This window comes from Cryptomeria japonica, chromosome 3 (genome assembly GCF_030272615.1).
Source record: "Cryptomeria japonica chromosome 3, Sugi_1.0, whole genome shotgun sequence".
Classification (NCBI taxonomy): domain Eukaryota; kingdom Viridiplantae; phylum Streptophyta; class Pinopsida; order Cupressales; family Cupressaceae; genus Cryptomeria; species Cryptomeria japonica.
Window position 1 is genome coordinate 351972653 of NC_081407.1, and position 21406 is coordinate 351994058.

Sequence of the window (21406 nt, forward strand, 5' to 3'; positions counted from 1 at the left end):
AAAGGACATTTGAGTCCTCATGTAATGTAATGATTACCCATTGGACCCCTTATTGAGAGGATATGTAATTGAATGGACTATGTATTTGGTTATGGTTTGGTTTGCATGTCTCACTGTTGGGACAAGCATGATTGCTTCATGAATTGCTCAAATTGCTTATGTTTTGTTAAGGAAAAAGAATGTAGGAACATGTTTTTGGGGTTAAAATGAATCTTAGGTGTTTTGATGTCATCTTGGGTGGTGTTGTACACCTACCATGTCTTCATCATGTGTCCTAGTAGTATTTTGAGTGGTGTTGTTAAGTTTTTGGGTTGTTTCAAACCCCTGTGTAGAGTGTTGTAAAGTGTCTCTTTTGTTGAAAGTGTCATAGTCATATGTCCTCGCATCCTCTCACTTGGGGCAAGAGTTAGGAGTGTTGGTGAGGTTGCTACGATCCATCTCAACCTCTCCTTTCACTTTTTGGTGGTGTCTAGCATATGAGGAAGTCATTTGTTGATTTCTTTTCTCGACTTTTGTTTCGTCATTTTTGAGCTCTTGTGGCATCGAAGGCCCTTGTAGGTGTGTCCTCTATGTTCATAGTGTATTGGTGACTAATCCTTGGCTTCAACTTGCTCATTGGCCAAGACATTAGCTTTAAAATTAGATACCAACATGTTGTCAATACTCCAATGTGCAGGTAGGACTGTAGTGGTAAACTAGGAAACCAACATGGCATGCTAGTGTCCTTCCTGGGTTCTAATATCCCATTGAGGTGCTAGTATCTCTAGGGTGTCCATTTTTGCTATTTGGTTGCTCGTAACTTGTTGTCTATCATTTGTTGGGGTGACCCAGTGTGTGGGAGTTGGTCCCCTTAGTCTCTGGAGCCTTCTTAAGTTGTCAAGATGATGATGAGTGTCCAACGTAAGGATTTAGGACATCTTCTTGCCTTGGGAAGCATGTCGTTTCTTGGAAGTAGCATGATATCCTTCCGTTTAGTGGAGAGTTGTGTCCTGTTGGTTGAGAGATCTCTTGCATAGGTTGAACTTCATGTTAAAAGCTTGTCATCGGTGTTGTTGAGTGGAGTGGAAGTGACTATGCCTTCATCCTACTCCCTATCTTGAAATTCGATAGATTTGTCGTCTAGTCACACAATGTGGGCTCTTAGACTCTCTTTGTAGGTGTCAATCTTCTTAGTGTAGTTTGGCTTGAGTTGGTTATTGCAGTTTGATGTGGATTAGAGGTTGATGATTCCCTAATCCCATCCTAGTGTCATTTTGTGAGAGAATGTGATTGTGGATTGTGTCGATTATCATTAAGGTGTTGTCCTCTCTCTCTCTCTCTCTCTCTCTCTCTCTCTCTCTCTCTCTCTCTCTCTCTCTCTCTCTCTCTCTCTCTCTCTCTCTCTCTCTCTCTCTCTCTCTCTCTCTCTCTCTCTCTTTTGTCATTTCATCATGGTGATTTGTCCAATGGTGGTTAGTCTTCTGCTGGTGCCAACTTTCTTATATAATGGTGAGACCTATCTTGGTAGTTGTTATTTAGTGTTGTAGTGCTCTTGTGACACTTGCATGTGCACACATTGAAGTTAAAATACGACTTCTTGTTGTTGTATCTTTAGTGTTGTCGGTTGTTGCAAAAAATAATTGTTTTGCCAAGTTTTGCCTTGGTCCTTTAGACGAGGCATTATATAATCTTTACAATCAATTTGTTGCACCCAAACTTTAATTTTTGAAGATAAGGTTATCTAAGTGGGGAGCATCTAGTTTTCCTCCACAAATACATGAAATGTAGTCACTAACAAATACTTCAAGAATTGCGTGATCTCATTAGTAGCACAATTTTGCCAAAAAGAATTGGCAATAATCATAAAAATATTTTCATTCTACTACACCAAGGGCAGCCTTGGGAAATAAACCCAAACATAAAACTTTGAAGTATTTTTCGTTGGGTTGAAACTAGAAGACTAATTTTGAAGATGAAGGCCATTCATGCCAAAAAATTAGGGGCCATCTATAAGGATCCTAGAGCAATCCTCTAGACAAGGAAAAGAGAGCAAGTAAAAAAACATTCAAAATTGTAGTTATTGTAGTTTGGCATTGAAATTTCCAAACTTGAAGAATCCATCTTCTTATAGTATTAATATTTGGACAATTGCCACAAAATCTCCTAACAAGTGAGATCCTAAGATAAGCTAATGACTCAAGCTTGTGAGAAACATGAATATCAATTTGGAATTGCCCATCCTCCTTAACCTTAGTAGAGTTCCCAAATATTACATCACAATCATAACTTGTTTGTAGGTTAGACACACCACACACCTCCTTCACACAAAGATCCTAAAAACCCTAGGGATCGAGGCAAGAGTAGCAATAGGTGGTGAAACCTCAAGCACATAAGGACCAATACTCTTAATCATCACATCACAATGTGAACTATAAGTAGCATCCACAACAACACAAAACTCTTAGCCATCACATTATAATCCACACCTATTTACAAACATGAAGCACCACAAACATTCAACTCATAGAGTTCCTTTGAAACCCTAAACGATGAAATAGGGATAATAATAGGAGGCGAGGAAACAACACCATTCTCAATAGACTCAAATTGAAACCCCATAGCTTCTTGAGAAAAAGAAATGAGCATTGATAAGTCCACATTATTGTGGACTGACTTGGAGGACAAAACACTTAAGCAAGTGTTTTCACCTTCAGGTGGGAATCAAGGAGTATATCTAAGAGAAGCTCATCCTCATCTTCAACCATATCCTACATAGAAATAACATCCTCAGCTCCATCCCTGTAAAAGGGGAGAAGCCAAAGGGAGACTCAACAAATACATCTTCTTTTGCCAAAACACTTGCCCAAGCTTCAACTTGATCTCCATCATCTTCATTTGCTTTGACACCTTCCTCACTCACATTATTTATTGCAATAAAACCCGTGATGCCACACCTAGGGTTTAGACAATGCTTCATGGTGCTCATTGTGCTCTCAACCAAGGAATAATGCAAGTTTGAAGCCCCACGTGAACATGTAGAGCGCGAGCTTACACATGATCCCTTCCTTTGTCACCTCTATCTCAAGAGGATTTGTCATAATTTATTATTCAAAGATAACTCCATCAATCAATATGAACAAATAATTCTATAGCTTGCATACCATTCTTTTCATGGAATTTAGATTGGTTTGATATGCCCCTATTTGCACAAATCTTATCCTTTATTTTGCCTAGTTTGGTATAATAGCTTCAATGGCAATTCATCAATCAAGCAATCCTCTATATTTCTATGTTACTTTGACAATTATTTACCTAATTGATAAAATAAACCCTACCTTTGGTTAACAAGGCAGGTTTATCTCAATGTTGTATCCTAGCACCTTGATGTTCTGGTTAGCTATTTTCTCATTTGATTGCTCATGATTACTCTATTATAGTGGAATGAATAACACGAGTGATGATCTTACTATTGGGTTTTGTTGGCACTTGATTTTATGCCTTGTTTTTACAAGAAATTGACGTTCACTTTGACGAATAACCTTTCTTTTATGCCCCAAATGGGAAGTTGGTCATAAATTTGGTACATTAAAATCTCAAATTATGGGCTTGACTCTCAAATTCTAGAATTGCACAAAGTTTATGTAAATTCAATTTGAGCCTCCATCTCTACTTTGAAGTCCGTTGGACAAGATTAGAACCCAAAATTGATGATTCGGCAATTGGGAGTGCATTCATGAAATGTGGACAATGAGTTAGAATTTCTTAATTCCTAATAATTAAATAGGTTTAGATAATTCATGAAGAGGGTCTAGTTTTAGTTTCAATACTATTAGAAGAGATTTGTGGTTGTAGTGGAATTTCGATTAACTCCCTACCAATTGGTTGCCATTACAAAGGAACCTCTAGTTAGTGGTCATATTTTCAAATTGCAGTGATTGCACAATTAACTTTAGCAATAATAAATACTCATTTTAGAAATTTTTTCATCTTATGACACAAATCTTGACCGCAAAGATTTTAATTGTTGACAACATTTTTTTAATTAAAATATCTAATATAACATTTATTATTTAAAATTGATATAAAAGGTCAAAATATTGGTAGATTAATGAGTTTTTAAATCCATTGGACATTTTAAACCCAACCATATTTCATAAACCAATTTTAAGAGGACAAAGATGGGTGTGAACAATTTAGTTTAATTTCTTTAAAACATGCAATGTTTGAGTTTTAAGTTTTCTATTGTTGTAGAGCCATGCAAGAAAGAGGGAATATTAGTATAGTGGTTACATTTTGTACAAGTTTTCACCCATGGACCTACCTTCATCTCATGTGCCACTATAACAAAATTTTAAGCTGTAAGTGCCACAATGAGCAGCTATAGAATCACGACCCAAATTTTTGTTTGAAACATTGGAGAAATCTTGACTCAAGCTCATGGCTTGAACATCTTCAAATCCCATGTTCTTTTTCTTATCTACATTTTGTTTTGGGTAAGTTGAATGAGGCACTAGGTGTAGGGAATTTGTTATTGGCTTATCTCATTTTTATGTGAGGTTGTTGCGTTGGTTTGAAATCTGAATATTTCTCCTGCAAACTTTGTCCAACCTTTCTCTTTGGTTGTTGACAACACAACATAATTTGTGCAGAAAATCTGTTATCTTTTCTTCCATGCTTGAAGTAAGGTGCCCAACAGATTGGGTGGGTATTAAGTTTGTTTAAGCACTGAAAGGATTAGTCATGCTTGTGGGTGCATAGTTTATGATGGTATATAATATTTGCATAGATGCATAAGCACTACATAGCTGGCAAAATATGTGAATGCCTCATGTATTGAACTTAATAAAGAAACCTAAGAAATAGGTGAGATAAGAGGTTGTGTTTTGTAATCCTCAAATATTGTTGAGTGAAGAGGAGTTGTGAAAAATGGCTACGAGTAGTAGATATGAAAATGGAGTGTTAGTAGATCTAAACAAGTTCTACATTGAGGACACCAATGATGAAGAAAATGATAAAGAGGAAGGAGTGGTTGTTAAAGATTTAGATGGTGTCCAACCAAATGTCTCTTGTTATACAATGTTAGGAATTAGCAACCCATCAATGCCTAAGGTAGGTGTTCGTTAAACAATAGAAGTTAAAAACCATTGTTTGACTTAGGTTGTACTCATAACTTCATCAATAGTATATTGGAGTCACAATCAAACTATTTCATATTCCAACCCTACTTTTTTTTGTTATAATTACAAATGGATGTATAATTATTTGTTTAATGAAATGTCATGATGATAAACACATTATGAGAGACTGCATGCTTGGTTGTCTTATGTTTGCTATCCCCATGTCGAGATGATACATTGTTTTGGGAGTCCAATGACGCAGTACTTATAGGAACAATTGAGATGAAATTTCAAGAGCTATTAATGTGGTTTCACTTAGATGGTAAAATAGTTGAAATAAGGGGATTACATGCAAAGTATCCACAAATGGCAAGCTTGCACCAAATGCAAAGGATACTTAACAATAGGATAGATAGATGCATGACTCAATTATTAATATAAAAAAATATAGTAGTCAAGGATTCCTACATCACTAAATGCAAAAGCTATTTTTAGGGATAGACCAAAAGGATTGCCTCCCAAAAGAGATCCTAAGAAGACCAATCAATCAGTGTTAGGGTACCATCTACCATCCTTCACATCTTTTTTTGGACACTAAAATGTTAGAGTGATGAACACATTTAACATCAACATGACTTACTCTCTATTTGCATAAAGAAAAAGACAAAGCCACACAACACAATCAAGCAATAAGTTGATTAGTGTAAAAAAATAACACAAACAATGTTACTTAAGGGAGATGTAGAGGGAATATCCATCTCAAAGCACGAGTTAATTTTAAAGACATGTAAAAAAGAATTAAGGACGAGGACACTCATAAAATGGAAGAATTTGCTAGTTGAAGATGTCACATGAGATTTTTTTTTTGGTAGAACATTTTGCGATTGGATAGAATGTTGAGGACAACGCTTGTTTGAAGGGGGGACATGCTATGCCATTAATCCTATAGTGTGCATAGGTTATAAATAGTGGACTTGTGGCTATATTAACTCTTAATTAAGTTGAATGGTCATTAATATAGTCTTGTATGAGTATTTACATTAGCCTAGGTGGCATCAAAGGCATAAGTAGGGTATATGTATGATCTAGAGTTAGTTTATGATCATCATATTGTAAAATGTGTTCTCCTTGGATATATTTGGAGGTTTGCCTCCTCAAAATGGCTTATTATTCTCAAGTATTATCAATCATTACAACATTTCCTGTTATAGTCCTCTCTTAAGCTAGTTGTTTCATTACAAATATGAATATTGCCAATGCAAGGTTGAGCCATATTTTTCCAATAGTGTACCTTGCATTGAGAAAATTAGAATGCTATTTCCATGGGTGCTTAAATATAATATTATTTTTACAACCTATTTTTTAAAATTCATTTAATATTTGTACATAATAGATATCCATTAACAGAAAATGTTTTTCATCTTACACTTCATCAAAGGTACTAAAACTATAAATTATAAATGATCTAAGTTATAAAAATATATTATTTGAGTTCTCATTTAACATTATACATCTTGTAATAATATGCAAATTGTTAAGCTACTAAATCTATTAAGAATCCATGAAAAATCATGTGCATATATTGTATCCCTATATATACTCCTTGCAAGGTAGACAAAATCAGCTATGGAGTATTCCCTTATAACATTAGAGTTAATTCTCAAGTTAAGAATTGTAATTTCATACTTTTGAGCTTATTGTAGAGGACAAGGCCATGGACATGAGAGATTCATATTGTCATTTGTAAAATTGTCAAATTGTGACCCTCCATGTTAGATTGGATAGTTAAGCCATTGAAAAACATATACAATGGTTTTAGTTTTGTGTTGTGATTCAAATGCTATGCTCAAATGATGCAAAATTCGAGGAACAACCATGGAGTTATAGAATTAGTACTAATAGTTGATTCTATGTGTAATTGTTTTGGTTAAATTATAATGTAAAGCTCATGAGAAAAAAATTGAGGGATTTAAATTTTTTGCATGTGGTTGATAGTGTCATGTGAATCACATTGCATGTTTGTTACTTTTTTAGTAAATGGATGCCTTGAAAAAATAATTTTAATATTGACAGTTTTTCAAATAGAACTCTACTATTCAACTAAGTACATTTAATAAGGTTTGTAGGAAGTTTGGACCATGTTTTATGGCCTATGGTATGGTTGAATGCTCTTTACCAAACATCATACATATGTTTCTAGCACTATAGGGAGATTTTTATAAATGAAATGTGCTTTTACCCTAGCATACAAAAAAAATAGGACTGAGGTCTACCAATAACACATATAACCTAGTATTGATCTTGAATATTATTACCTTTATTATCAAATCAAGAAAAAATTCATATAAATAGAAAATTTAATTGTTTTTTATTAAAAAAACAACATTAACTAGGGCGCCAACCCTTTACATAGTCCGAGACCATAAAAAAGAAAATCCCCCATGTAGTAAAAATCAACACATCAGAGCAAGCTCAAAACAAGCAAGGTCGAACAAAAGAAACCTGTCCAACCTTCTACAACTCAGACCCAACTCAAGGAGGGGTATGGAGACTTGAGCCTTAGGGGAGGGGGCCGAGAGGACAAAGATACATTATAAAGTTGAGAAAAAGAAACAAATCCAATACTTTAACAATAGGAGTCAAGAACCCCCATCATAGAGTCTCAAACTAAAATCAAGTGTTTATGACAATTCTTTAGCAGTTTACAAAGACAAAACAACAAACAAATTGTTACCCTCTAAATATCTACAAGATGCAAGATAAAGAAATCTCTACGATCTCACAGGTTGAGAAAAAGACATCTAGAAATGGTCAACTTGGCAAACAAAGAAGCACAACTAAAGATAGTAGCTAGACTCAAACACCTTTCCCCAAAATTCCATCAACATTGAACAATTTTGATAGCACACTTTCTGAAATCTCTGCCTAAAAATGAAACTTTTTGTTTGAGCCAAGTAAGAAGATCCTCCACCTACACCTTGAAAGCATCATTGTTGACTTGATCTTTGGAGGAGGTAAGTATTTGTGTCATTAGCATTAAAAGGTTACAAAAAATGGTCTGAATTTCAATCTCTAGGGGAGAAAAAGAATGAGAAAGAGCAGATGCATATCTAAACTTCCAAATGTAATTTATTATGGTGAGACGACATAAGCTGGATGTCATGTTGTGAGATTTTGAAGATCTAAGAAGAGCAGCTTTCCAAGACCAAGGAAAGTGGAAAAGAGCAGGAAAGGAGGCACAAAGCTCATTCCATAACAGTTTGGCATGAGAGCAAAACTGAAAGCAATGTTTGAAGGATTCAAAAGCACCACAAAAGGGGCAAGCAGGGGGTGGGTTGGGGAATTTAAGGCAGGGTCCAATAGGGAGTTTTTCATTAAGAAGCTTTCAAGCAGTGAGTTGGAATTGAGAGTCAACTTTCGATTTCCAGATTTGGTGGTTGAGATGGTTCCAACTAGTTCATTTGAAATTGCATTTAAAAAAAAAAATTAAGTCTACGAGATAAGGGCATGCCATTCACAAGTTTTTTATAAAGGACTCTCAGAGGAAATGATCTAAGGTTGCAGCCATTTGGCCACCTCTAGTCTTTGAGAAAGCAAGAATGACAATTTGAAGAGGTAAGAATAGCTAGGTTGGGAGGCACAATATTAATAATTTCCATCATTGCAGCCTTATGTCTATAATTTAAATTGAAGCACAATTTGAATTGTTGCCATGATTTCCACGAACAACAAGTAGAGTCCCATAGATCTCTAAATGTTTGAATGCTTTTCTTGAATAGACCTTCAGCTTTAAACCTTGGAATCATTGCGAGTAGGCTGTTACTTTCTTTGATTAGATGATTCCACCAAATTGAAGAGGACACAAAGCTGAGACCATCACTGAAAGATTGTTCAAACCAAGACAACTTGCAAGAAACCACCGGCCAGGCTTTCCATATGTAGTCGAGAAGGGTTGATCCATGGAGTTTAAAGTGTAGGGCTAAAAGGATCTTATCACTCCATTAAACAGAGTTCCAAGATCTACCGGCTGTAGCCATTTGAATACGATACCGAATTAAAAGTTTCCAAGCCGTGTTTCCTTCCAAAGCTCTTCCAATCCATTTGGCTGAAAGACAAACTCCGTGAGTATAAGGATCAATGATGCCGAATCCCCCCTTTTCTTTTGGGAGGATGCAATGAGACCATGAAGTGATTGGCGTACCTTTTTTATTCCCCCATTAGGACCATAATAAAACCGCAGATGAGTTGTGTGAGCTGTTTGTAACAAGAAGGGCGAGCTGTTTGTAACAAGAAGGGCAACCAACAAGAAGAAATATAAACATGACTGACCAAAAGAACTCTATTGGCCACTTGTATTTGTCCAACCATAGACAAAAAAAGGATTCGTCCAAGACAACAATTTAGGGTTTGACTAAAAAAAACACACACTAAATTGACAGACTGTTTAGGTGGCTCTTGTGGGTTCTGTTCCCCTAAATTGTCCAGTAAACCGTCATAGTCAGCAGTCAAATCACCGTTGCATAAGCCAGACCAAATTCAAATCACTTGTCACGGAAATAGAGCCTCTCATTGAGTATGTTTGTTGCAGCAAACAAAAGTATGGAGATCTTCAGGAGGCAGCTGTCACTTTGTCAAAATATGCAACAAACAGGCCAACGATTTAGCATACTTCCAGCCTGTGCTGAAATGAGAGCTTTCAGATGTAGTTTTGGAAATACTTCGATATACATGCATGCAAAATGTGGAGACATAGACAAGCAATGTAAACTGTTTGACCAAATGCCTCAAAGAAATGTGGTCTCGTGGAATGCAATGATTTAAGGATATATGCAAAATGTATTTGTTGAAAAGGCTTCAGGAATCTTCAAGCAAATGCAATTTGCAGGTGTAAAGAAAGCTTCACAACTTTTGCAAGCAGCCTCCCTGCATGTGCTAAAACGGGAGCTTAAGAACAGGGCGTGAAATTCGTCAAGTGATAAAGGATGGGGAATTTGTCAGATCAATAGCCTACCAATCAACCTGGTAGACATGTACGCAAAATGTGGATGCATAGCGCAGGGGCATGAACTATTTGACAAAATACCTAAAATAAATATGTTCTTATGGATTGCCATGACTGCAGGGTACCCAGAATATGGAATTATAGATAAGCTAAACAGAATGCCTCGAAGAGACGTATTCTCATGGAAAGCCTTGATTGCAGCTTATTCACAAAGTCAATTTCAAGAAAATGTGATTGGCATATGTAAAGACAGACTGTGGAACCTTTGCCAACATCCTCCTAGTTTGTGCCAAAATAGGAGCTTTGGAATAGGGTATGGACATCCATCAAAGCATAAAGGATAGAGCAAGTCTGTCAGTAGTTGTTGTTGCAATTACTCTGGTAGACATATGCAAAGTACAAACAATGGGTGTGAACTGTTTTGAAACAATCTTGTTATTCATAAATTTAATTATTTTTATTTTCCAACCAAATCTTATTTAGATTAAGAATTTGTTCTAAGCCATGTTGAGCAATTTAGATAGAAAGAAAAATAATTTAGTTGATAGACTAATTTTTTTTTGTGTTTGTTAACTTAAATAAACCTATTTGTAATTGATTGCTTGTTGGATCCTAAGATAGACAATTGAAAAGACTTTTTTATATTTAAATTATGTAGGCTATCATATTTTTATGCATATTTGTAATAAACTTGATGTGAATTCTTCATCATTTATTCCTCACTTCATCCTCAAAAATATTTTTCAAGTTTTAAACAACAAACACTCATTCTAATTTCCAAAAATTAGCTAATCCTTAATCTCTTCACTCACATACTCCTTAATAAATCATCATCATTCATCTTGAAGAGCTATACATATTACAACGTAGAGAATATATTATCCACATTCAAGTGTCCGTTTATAGTCTAATTCTCCTACCTTCATACCCTCTTCTAGCCAACCTCTTTTCTTTTTACTACCACTCAATATTCCTTTACCTATATTTTCATGCCTACTCCTCATGCAACCTCTCTCTCTCTCTCTCTCTCTCTCTCTCTCTCTCTCTCTCTCTCTCTCTCTCTCTCTCTCTCTCTCTCTCTCTCTCTCTCTCTCTCTCTCTCTCTCTCTCTCTCTCCTGTTAATTATGATCATGTCCCTTTAGGCAATTGCTTTGCTTCCTATATCCCTATTCACCACCCTTTGTTGGCGGCAATATTGTACATGAAAATAAAACTAGTTAATTAAGTTGTACTTGTCTTGGTTAGTTGGCAACCGAGGGGTGGTAGTTGCAGTGCGACGGTTGGCGCTCACACCCCCTCGGTATCTTTATATACTTCCGAATGTAACTTGTGAAAAACAACAATTATGAAGGGAATAACATCTCTTATATTGCATCTGATATCTATGGCATTATTATTCTGCATTACGTGTTTTATCTGTGTGCTTTAAGTTATTCACCCGAGAGGGCAAACATTTGGTGCCGTTGCTTAGACATACTCGAGAACGGAAGACGCAGATGGCGCAGGGACATGATGGGCTTACCTGTTGGTGAGATAAACCCAGAGGCCGACGACGCGCAAATCGAGCTCTACAATGGAGAAGACACTGTGACGAGGGAATTTTCAATTCTGCTCCAAGTAGCCATCGAGACATACGTCTGATGAGAGGCCATGGAGGCAGAAATCCCACCAAGTGCCGTGTGGATAGTGCTGGAGGTTAGCCCGACAGTAAATCAATTAATGAACCATTTTCCCTGGTTGCTTGCACAGGCATCACTGGCACAACAAGCTCGCCTAGAAAAGATTTCCCAGGAAGAGCGACGCCAACATATCCCTCAATAGTACGAAGATAGCAGCTGACCGGAAGCAGAACGGGATGGCGCCAAGCCAGAAAGGAATTGAACCTTGAACCTTCTTTATTCAAATAAAAGTGTCATTGACACATGTTGTATCTGACGAAATGAATTAATAAAGACGTGTTTTGGTTTATGTATTGTGAATTATGGAAATGTACGACAATTAATGCCCAACCTATTGAATAAAGATAGAAATAAAAAAGCAGAAATAGACGAGTGGGAGGCCGCGCAGAGGGCCTTGATTCTGGAACAACAAGTAGAACATAGACGAAGGTTGAGGCAACTTGCCGAAGGACGACCTGCCTAAGGGTGGCCCGAAGGGAACCAAGGAGGTGTCACGAAGGGTGCAGAAGCCGAGGGAAATTTCTATGCGTCGCCAGAACACCATAGGGTGCAGAGCCACGAAGATTTTCTGGAGGAAACAAGGTTACGACAGAATCTAGTCGAAGAGATTCGGGATCAGTTTAAAAACTTATCCCTTACGCCACGAAGTGAGGATCATGAGAGGGAGCCAGGAGTGGGTGCGGGCGACAACGGAGGGGAGGACAACTGTATGGTTGCAGGTGCCACACACAACAGGCAAAGCACTGTACCTCCAATCACCCACGCAGGACACACCACCGGCGCCGGAGGGAGCGGCGCATAGATGCAGCCACAACAACCTCCAGGAAGATGACCCCCCTCGATGGCGGGCAAACGGAAGTTGCCTAAATTCAATGGAGATGGCAACGATGACCCCGTATGACATTGTCGTACATGTGAGACAATATGGTCAGCCAATGGGGTAGTTGACAAAGCAGATTGGGTGGTGCAGTTCCCTGCCACCCTGAGAGGAGTAGCCATTGATTGGTACTCTGATGTGGACAAAACAAAGGTGGGAACATGGGATGACCTACATAAAGCTTTTGAGAAGGAGTTTCGACTCCTTCAAGATGATAATGAGATCGTGGAGGAGATACTAAGCACAAAGCAGGGAAAGCACGAAATAGTGCAAACATACAGCTGACGATTAAAGGAATTACTGGGGAAGATGGAGAACCAGCCGGCTGACGGACTAAAGAAGAGATGGTTCGTGGAAGGGTTGCGGTCATCCTTGGGGAGGAAGATGAAAATTGTACCGCCCACTTCTTGTACCGCCCACTTCATACGATGACGCATATAATCGTGCGATGGATTTGGAAAGCGGAGACAAAACATTGCGGAAGAAAAAGGACAAGTCCTCTGGAGAAGAGGAGTCCTCGGGAGAAAGCAGTAGTGACGAATCATCAAGAAAGAAGGTCCAAGATCTTCAAAAGGATATGCACCGTATGTTGAAGGAATTTAAGAACATGAAAGGAAGCACGAGCAAAAACGAAGATGTGTGGTGCACTGATTGTAAGGAAGAAGGCCACACAAAAGGCACCTGCCTGAAGAAGGCCTTTTGTGAGACTTGCCAAGTGATGGGACACTCCATCAAGGAATGCCCATACAACATGAAAACCCGAAGTACGCAAATGAGCCAAGTGTTGTTCACGGAGCAGGCCACAACATCCGCACTAGCGGGTATGACCCAATAAACCAACACAACGACATCATATGGAGGTTACCAGGACAACAGACGCGACGACAGAAGGAATAACAACAATAACAATAACGAAAGTCATATCCAGTATGACGCCAAGGGCCAGCCAATGATCCAATGTAGGGCCTGTAATAAGTGGGGGCACTTCGCCCGTGATTGCACGAAGGAAGCCACCCCTCAACACCTCTGCCGATGGTGTGGGCCAGGCGACCATGAGGACGCAAATTGCCCAAAGGCAGGGGTTAATCTCCTCAACATTGAGAAGGCTGAGAAGACTGGTGAGAAAGAAGTACTGGCGATCACCCGTGCCCAGATGAAAGAGGCCACTTATCCCGACCCCCGTATGGAGAAGGAGAGATTACGGGAGGCAAAGGCCAATATTGAACATGAGATGACGACCGAATGACAAGATAACGAGGTGGCGAGTACATCATCCCGTATGAAAGCTGAAAATAACATCATTGGGCAAGTATTGCAGATGGAAGTACCTATAAGGGTAAAGGACCTTCTAGAAACAATGCCACAATTAAGAACCGCCATTTTTAGTTCCATACAAACCACTGCGTAGGCACCTTTGCATGCCACACCGGCGGAAGTTCCGGTCAGCCCCTCGGCTGACCCAATGTTGTTGGCCTTAAATAGTGGTCAGCATCCTGTTGTAGTAGAGATGGGAATTCTCCGAGTTGTCCTCAAAGACACCATCGTGGACGGAGGTTCGAGGGTGAATGTATTGCCAGAGGATACGTGGAAGAAGCTGGGGAAGCCAACACTATGGCCACCCACATTCAACTTGGTAGGTGCAGACCAGCACGACATCAAGCCACTCGACACCTTGATGGCCCATCCGGTCACCATCGGCACGCAACCCTTCATACTAGATTTAATGGTAATCCCACTCAAGAAGAAGGGGTACGACGCCATCTTAGGCAGAGGGTGGCTGGTTACAACAAAGGTGAACCACGACTGGAAAAAGAACACCCTTTCTATGGAGAAAGGGGGGCGGAAGTACACCATTGATCTGAGGATCCAGGTTGTCGGCGAGGAATTGGCATCATCTTCGGAATCAGAGGGTGAAGGAAAAGGCGACCTAAGGGACGAAGGACAGGGCTGCAGGGAGCCCAACGACGAAGGGATTCTCAAACTAGGAGAGTGCTTCGAGGATGAGACAGGGTCATTGAACGGGCTCTTCCACTGGCAGATGGAGGATTACGAAATGTTCCAGAGCTACAGGCTCAAAGTAGAGGAACTAGAGCAAGTAACAGAGGAGGTGTACCTGCCAGAATACAAAGAATATTGGAAGGGAGACGGCCCAAACCGCGGTGACGTAGATAATCCCAAGATCATTCGTGTCGGCACCGATTGGAACCCTACGTGGAAGGCCGTAGCCTTGAAATTTTTTATTCTTCTTCTTCTTCTTCTTCTTATGTATGGGAAGGAGATAGTGATCCCTGTAGAATTTGTGGTTCCAGGTCTTTGGATGGCCATCGAAAATAGACTTGCCACCAACGGGTCTAAATTGAAACCCTACCACAAGAAGCGCACAGGGGACCCGAGAGGCCGGAAGGACACCCGAGAGTCTGGAGGGGAACCCGATAGGATGGAAGGGGACTCGAGAGGCCGGGCAGGCGACTTGAGAGGCACAGGACCTATGTGGGAGATTCTTGGGCGAGGAAAACTGAGAAGGATGAAGAGCGATCCCAGAGACAGGGGACCCGAGCCGAAGACTATCTAGACAACTAAATTAGGAAATTAAAAAAAAAACATACGACCGTACGACAGTTGACCGTACAACTGGGGAAAAAAGAAGAAGAAGAAAGCCATGGTGGAGCCACAGTACGGTGGAACCACCGTGCGGTGGCAACACCGACGGTGGGACCACTGGCGGTGACAACATCGACGGTGGGACCACCGGCGATGGAACCACCGTACGGTAGCACCACCATGCGGTGGCAACTCCGACGGTGGGACCACTGGCGGTGACAACATCGACGGTGGACCACCGTGCGGTGGAAACCATCACCGTCGCAAGGCATAAGCACAACCGAAGACATAAACACGTGCAGATGCAGCAACCCCGCCCAAACGCACTTCACCCAACAACGCAACGTCCACGCAAGCATAGGGTAGGCACATGCAACCATACACAGCCATCCAGGAGGTAGTTAAGTGTTCAGCGTGCAGAAGGAGGCCCGTACGATGTGTATGGTAGATGGTTGGTCGTGTATTCCATATGGGGTGATTCGTACGGTGGAGGGGTGTTGACGACACAGATAGATGGTTGTACGATTGGAGGTGTCAGTGCTGTTGTTGACCGTATAGGGAGGTTGTATGGCCGGGGTGCCGTCGGGGACATTACAGTGGATTAAAAAAAAAAAAACGACGACGATGACTAGATTGAAAAATCATTCGATTACATCTGGAGCTAGGACGCTGAAAATATTAGAGTGCAGAAGAAGGGTTTAGACATCTTAAAATATCACAGAATTGATGCGCGCCATGGACTTTCGTGTGGTTCTGAAGGTTGTAAATTGGTCTTGGTGGCAGGGGTGCTGCCCCTCGACCCCGCTAGGGGCACTGCCCCCAGACCCCCAGTTTATTTTTGAGCTACAGTGCACTTGTTGGAGTTGGGCGAAGGGCATCAAAGATGTGACGATAAGTGTTGTGGTTGTCCGTACTGTGAGAAGGAAGCCTAAAGCTAAGCATTGGTGAGGGAAGGCATTGCAGGTCCGCGTAGTTGTATGACACCGGGGAGTTATTCAGTTTAGTTTTTAGCCTTTGGGGAGTGTGATGGTGGATTTGAGGTGTCTCCTAGTCTTTGTGCCAGAGGGTTGTGGCCACCTCCAGGCAGGAATGGTACGCTTTGAGGAACTCGGAGTATGTCTCGGCTGGACGTGAGGTTGCCTTGGTGGATGCACAGAGGGCTTGGGAGGAGCTGACCACTGGGTTGGAGGCAGTATTAGCGTGAGACTTAGCTCGACGTACCCAAGAGTTGGATGCTGAGAGGGCCGCGCAGGTGGCCATCGAGGACAAATTGGCTAGGGAGACAGTATCATTTGAGTAGTAGTTGGTGGAGGCTGAGACTGAAAAGCGTGTTTTGCAGACAAGTTTGGTTTAGGCACCGGAGGACTATGATGTCAAGGAAAAAAAAAAGAACTCCTTGTGGAAGCAATAATGGTGACATCCGCACTTGAGTATCGGATGGTAGCAGAAAAGGGTTTTCAGGCGAGGACGCAACAAGTGTATAAGTTCCGGGCTCGACTGGTGTTAGCAGTTCTCTACTTTGGTTCTGTTTAATGTCATCTCTATTTTGTATTATGTCGTCCAGAGACGACTTCTTTTCTTTTGGGGGGGATGATGTTGGCAGCAATATTGTACATGAAAATAAAACTAGTTAGTTAAGTTGTAATTGTCTTGGTTAGTTGGCAAGCGAGGGGTGGCAGTTGCGGTGCGACGGTTGGCGCTCGCACCCCCTCGGTATCTTTATATACTTCCGAATGTAACTTGTGAAAAACAACAATTATGAATGGAATAGCATCTCTTATATTGCATCTGATATCTATGGCATTATTATTCTGCATTACGTGTTTTATTTGTATGCTTTAAGTTATTCACCTGAGAGGGCAAACACCCTTTCAATCCTTACCCTTCGCATATCTTGCTTGATCCTCTCTTACCATGATTGTCAATCCCTCTCCTTTCTTACCATAACTTCACAACCCTTGCCACATTCTTATTAAAAAATAAAAAAATTTGCACCTCCTACCCTTAACGTCCCAACCTATGCCCCTAACCCTATCATTTACCACCTAGTTCAAGAAATGTCAATAATTGAACACTACCCATCTATTCTCCCATCATCTTATACCCTAAGGGTTGGAACCTTAAACCTCCTCCAAAACCTATGCCCCTAACCCTATCATTTACCACCTAGTTCAAGAAATGTCAATAATTGAACACTACCCATCTATTCTCCCATCATCGTATACCCTAAGGGATGGAACCTTAAACCTCCTCCAAAATAAAAATATTTCTGGCTATAATAAATCACCCACAAGAACCATAGTTCATGCTAAAAATTTACATACATGTATGATACATGTTTAATCCTGTATATATTAATATGCATTGGTCATTACATTGATGATCAATTCTTAGCTAATAGTTTTCTCTATTCATTAAGGAAAATGCCTGAAAATGGTTTTACTCTTTATCTACGTATTTTATGGGTTCTTTGCTTTATCTCGCTTATCTTTTCATGGAAAACATTTAAGTCGACATAGGATTGCAAGTTAGTTTCATCAATATTATATATTGCACAATCAAAGCACAGATGAGAAGGTGATGGATTTCATCTTCTATCAACAATGCAGTCTTTCATAGATCTCTTACTTCTTCATGACTCTAATATTGAGAGGGTATTTATTAGGAATTTTTTCTGAAAGCTTCACTTGCATAAATGTCCAACTTTTATAACACTATATGCTTATTTACATATATGATAGATCATTTTAAGTGCATATGGACTCTTTGACCTCTAATGCCTCTATTTCTTTAGCCCCATCTTCTTCTCAAGAAACGAATAATTCTACAAAAAAGAACACTTGTAACTTACAATTTTCTCCTTAACTCCTTACCCAACCCTTATCAAAGAATTAACTAAACCAACCAAAATTGTCTTACTCCTCCTCCTCATCTAAATTTACTATCTCCCTTTGTTCACAAGCTAACTCTAATTGAATGAACTAGAAAACCCATGAAAATCCATCTTTCATGAGTTTCTTTTCAATAAACTTATTCATCTTAAACCTACCCAACCCTTGAACCCTAACCTCTTCTTATTCTACCAAATTTTCCAATTTTTTCGTACATGCCTTACTATCATCCTCCCCCTTTTCCCCTTAATTAACTCTTTGGAATTCCTTATCACCAAATCATGTCCCTCCTTTCTTTAATATTTTTCCATTATTCACTTTCATAATCTTCTGAGATATGCTCCTATTAATCCAACCTTGGTAATAATTGAAGTTCTTTTTCTAAGTTTCTGCATGGCCTTTTTCTTGATTTTTTACTTCTTTCCTTTGTATTATTTTTTCAATTTTTCTTTTGTCAATGAGGATTCTCCTATTCTCTAATTTTTTTTTTAATTTTTGTTTTCTTACATTGTTTAACATTTCATACATTGTATGACTTAATTGGAAGCCGAAGCCCATATTGCATTAAGTTGGTAGAACTTAAATAGAAGTCCATATTGCATTAAGTAATTTTGAAATAAGGTTTATTATTACCATATGCTACCTTACTTTTAGGGAAATTTGCATAAAGAATCTTAGAGTTTAAAAGGAAAATATGTAAAGGGGAACAAGGATTAGGGAAAGGGATATCCAATAGTGAGGGAAAATGTAATACCACTATATAATATGGATAAAAGGGTTAAGGAACGGGATTAGTGATCAAGGATACAGAGTGCCAAATGCATTTTTGGTAAAGGAAAATATAATATTCCAAAAGTTTATGACTTAAGAGAAATGGGTTAGGGATTATTAATGTCATGTGCCAAATGCTCTAGAAGCAAAAAGAGCAAGGTAAATAGAGTGGAAGACTTTCAAGGTTAAAATATTGGTTTTGCCACATAGCTTATAACTTTTGGGTATGATGGTATGAGTAATCCTTCAAGTCTAGCTCCCACAAGGAGGAAGGGAGATGGGAAGTGGGGTGAGGGAAATGAGTAGGGAAAATAATAAAAGGCAAAGATTTTGAGATTTAACGGAAAAGTAAATCCTCAATTTATGAATTGAGGATGGTGAATAGTCAATGCTAAATGAGAGGGAGCATGGAAAAGATAAGTGGAAAATTCAAGGTTCATGAATTAGAATTATAACATAAGAAGTATATGATCATATGGAGACCTAAAATTCTAGGGCCACGGGCAAAGGCAAAGTAGGCAATGGAAGCATTCGGAAAACCATGATAATACTTGGGCAATAAGAAGTCTAAAAGACTGAAATAGTCAAAATTCTTAGACAAAATTGGAAATGTTGGGTTTTAAAATAGATGGAAAGAACACTAGCAAGAGAAAACCTATAAACCCAACAATGGCTAGAAATAGACACAATCACCTCTAACACTTAGAAATTTTTATAATTTGAGATATTTATGTACATAACAAGTATAACAAAAGGCAAAACACTACAAGAAGAACATTTTTGAATAAGGGGGTCCATTGAAGGAATTCTTGGATTGGTTATAGGTGCTGGCCAAAACATGACTCTATTGAGAAAGGAAGCACTAGACTTATAGGTTCATGTTAATGGTAGGGATTTTTATACCAACCTTAGATTGAGATAAAGTTTTAGCAAAGGGAATATTGATGTGGAAAAACTGGAAAACACATCAAGGATAAACATAGAGAAGTTCTTGGTTGCTTAACACCATCTTTCTAGTTAGATTGCTTAACATGTCTTACTTAGAACAAACTATTAATCTAACTGAGATTTGATTAGGAAATGAAAATGAATCAATAATTTGGTCGATTTAGTGACAATTAAATTTATGAATGACAAGGTTGTTTAATTTTTTTTTAAAAAGGTAATAAGAATGAAAGATGGACATTAGATAAGTTAGATGAAAGAAATAATTGGATCGTCGCATTAAAAAATTTGAATTGTAAGTAAGAGAACAAAGCCTTGTTTTGATAATAAGATGTTAGCAAGAGTGTAACCATGTCATTATTACATGCAATTTTAAAAAAAAAAAGGTAAGATAGATAATGATAAACAAAAGAATGCTAAAGTTTTGAAGAAATGAAAAATAGAATAAAGATGTCGAATTCTATGTAAATGAGCCACCTAAGTAGTCTCTCAGCTTAGTGTGTTCTGTTTAAGAGTGTCCACAATTTAGATACCCTTTTCTATTGCTAGAATTAAACCTTAAAGATAAAATTTTGCATTTTCCTTTTTCTTTGAGTTGAATGCTTCATTGAATTGTGCACCAAATGGCTTTCTGGGAACAAGCTTTTACCTTATGAAGCAAATTGGCCGAGATAACTTGAATGATGAAGAATCTAGAATTTTAAAATATCCAAGCAATTAATTATTTAGACTGTCAATGTTGAAAACTCCGATACATTTTTTGATTTTATTTCTAAGCAAAAGCTCTGTAAGTTGACTGGCTTGTGTGCGGTGAGCGTGGATCGAACACGCGACCTTCAGATCTTCAGTCTGACGCTCTCCCAACTGAGCTATCCCCGCATGAGTACGATAGATAATTATTGTATTTTAATCAATATAATTAATTAATCAACAAGAAGAAGTTGACGAAAACACTGAAATGCAGGCATTGCTGACGAGTTAGAATTTAATCAAAATGTTGGGCAAGTTCCGTTGAATTCCACTTGCTTTGAGAACGCACTCATTTATATTTGTGTTAATAATAGTCCCACACTACTTAAATTTATATCCAAGTCATAAATATAAGTGATGCATTATTTACAAAAAAAAAAAAAATTTTTATTTTGTTAAACATGAGTGAAAATAGGGGTATGGACCTTTGGTAAAATTTCTTTATAACATTTCATGTTTGTTTTAAGTTTTCTATTCTTGAGATTTTTATGGTGTATTTTGTAAGATTTGAGCTATAGTAGTAGATTGTTTACAATTTATACAAGTTTTCATATATGGAGATACCTATATCTGATGTGTCCCTTAAGAAATTGCTAAATTACAACTCAAATTTATCTTTTAAAAATTACAAAAATCTTAACTCAAGCTCATGGGTCGAGCATCTTCATATTTATGGTTTTTTTATCTTCTTTTTGTTTTAGGTAAATTGAATGAATTTGGTTTTGGTTTGCCTCATTTTTATGTGGAGGTCGTTGCTTGGGTTTGGATTCTTAATATTTCTCTTGCAAACTTT

The 21406-nt window shown here is 38.6% G+C and overlaps 1 non-coding gene across 1 annotated transcript; it reads right to left on the reverse strand.

Moving 5' to 3' along the window:
- Window positions 1-20669: 20669 nt before the first annotated feature.
- On the reverse strand, window positions 20670-20742 carry TRNAF-GAA (transfer RNA phenylalanine (anticodon GAA)). Its single transcript has one exon. It is a non-coding gene; the product is annotated as a tRNA-Phe (tRNA).
- Window positions 20743-21406: the final 664 nt, after the last annotated feature.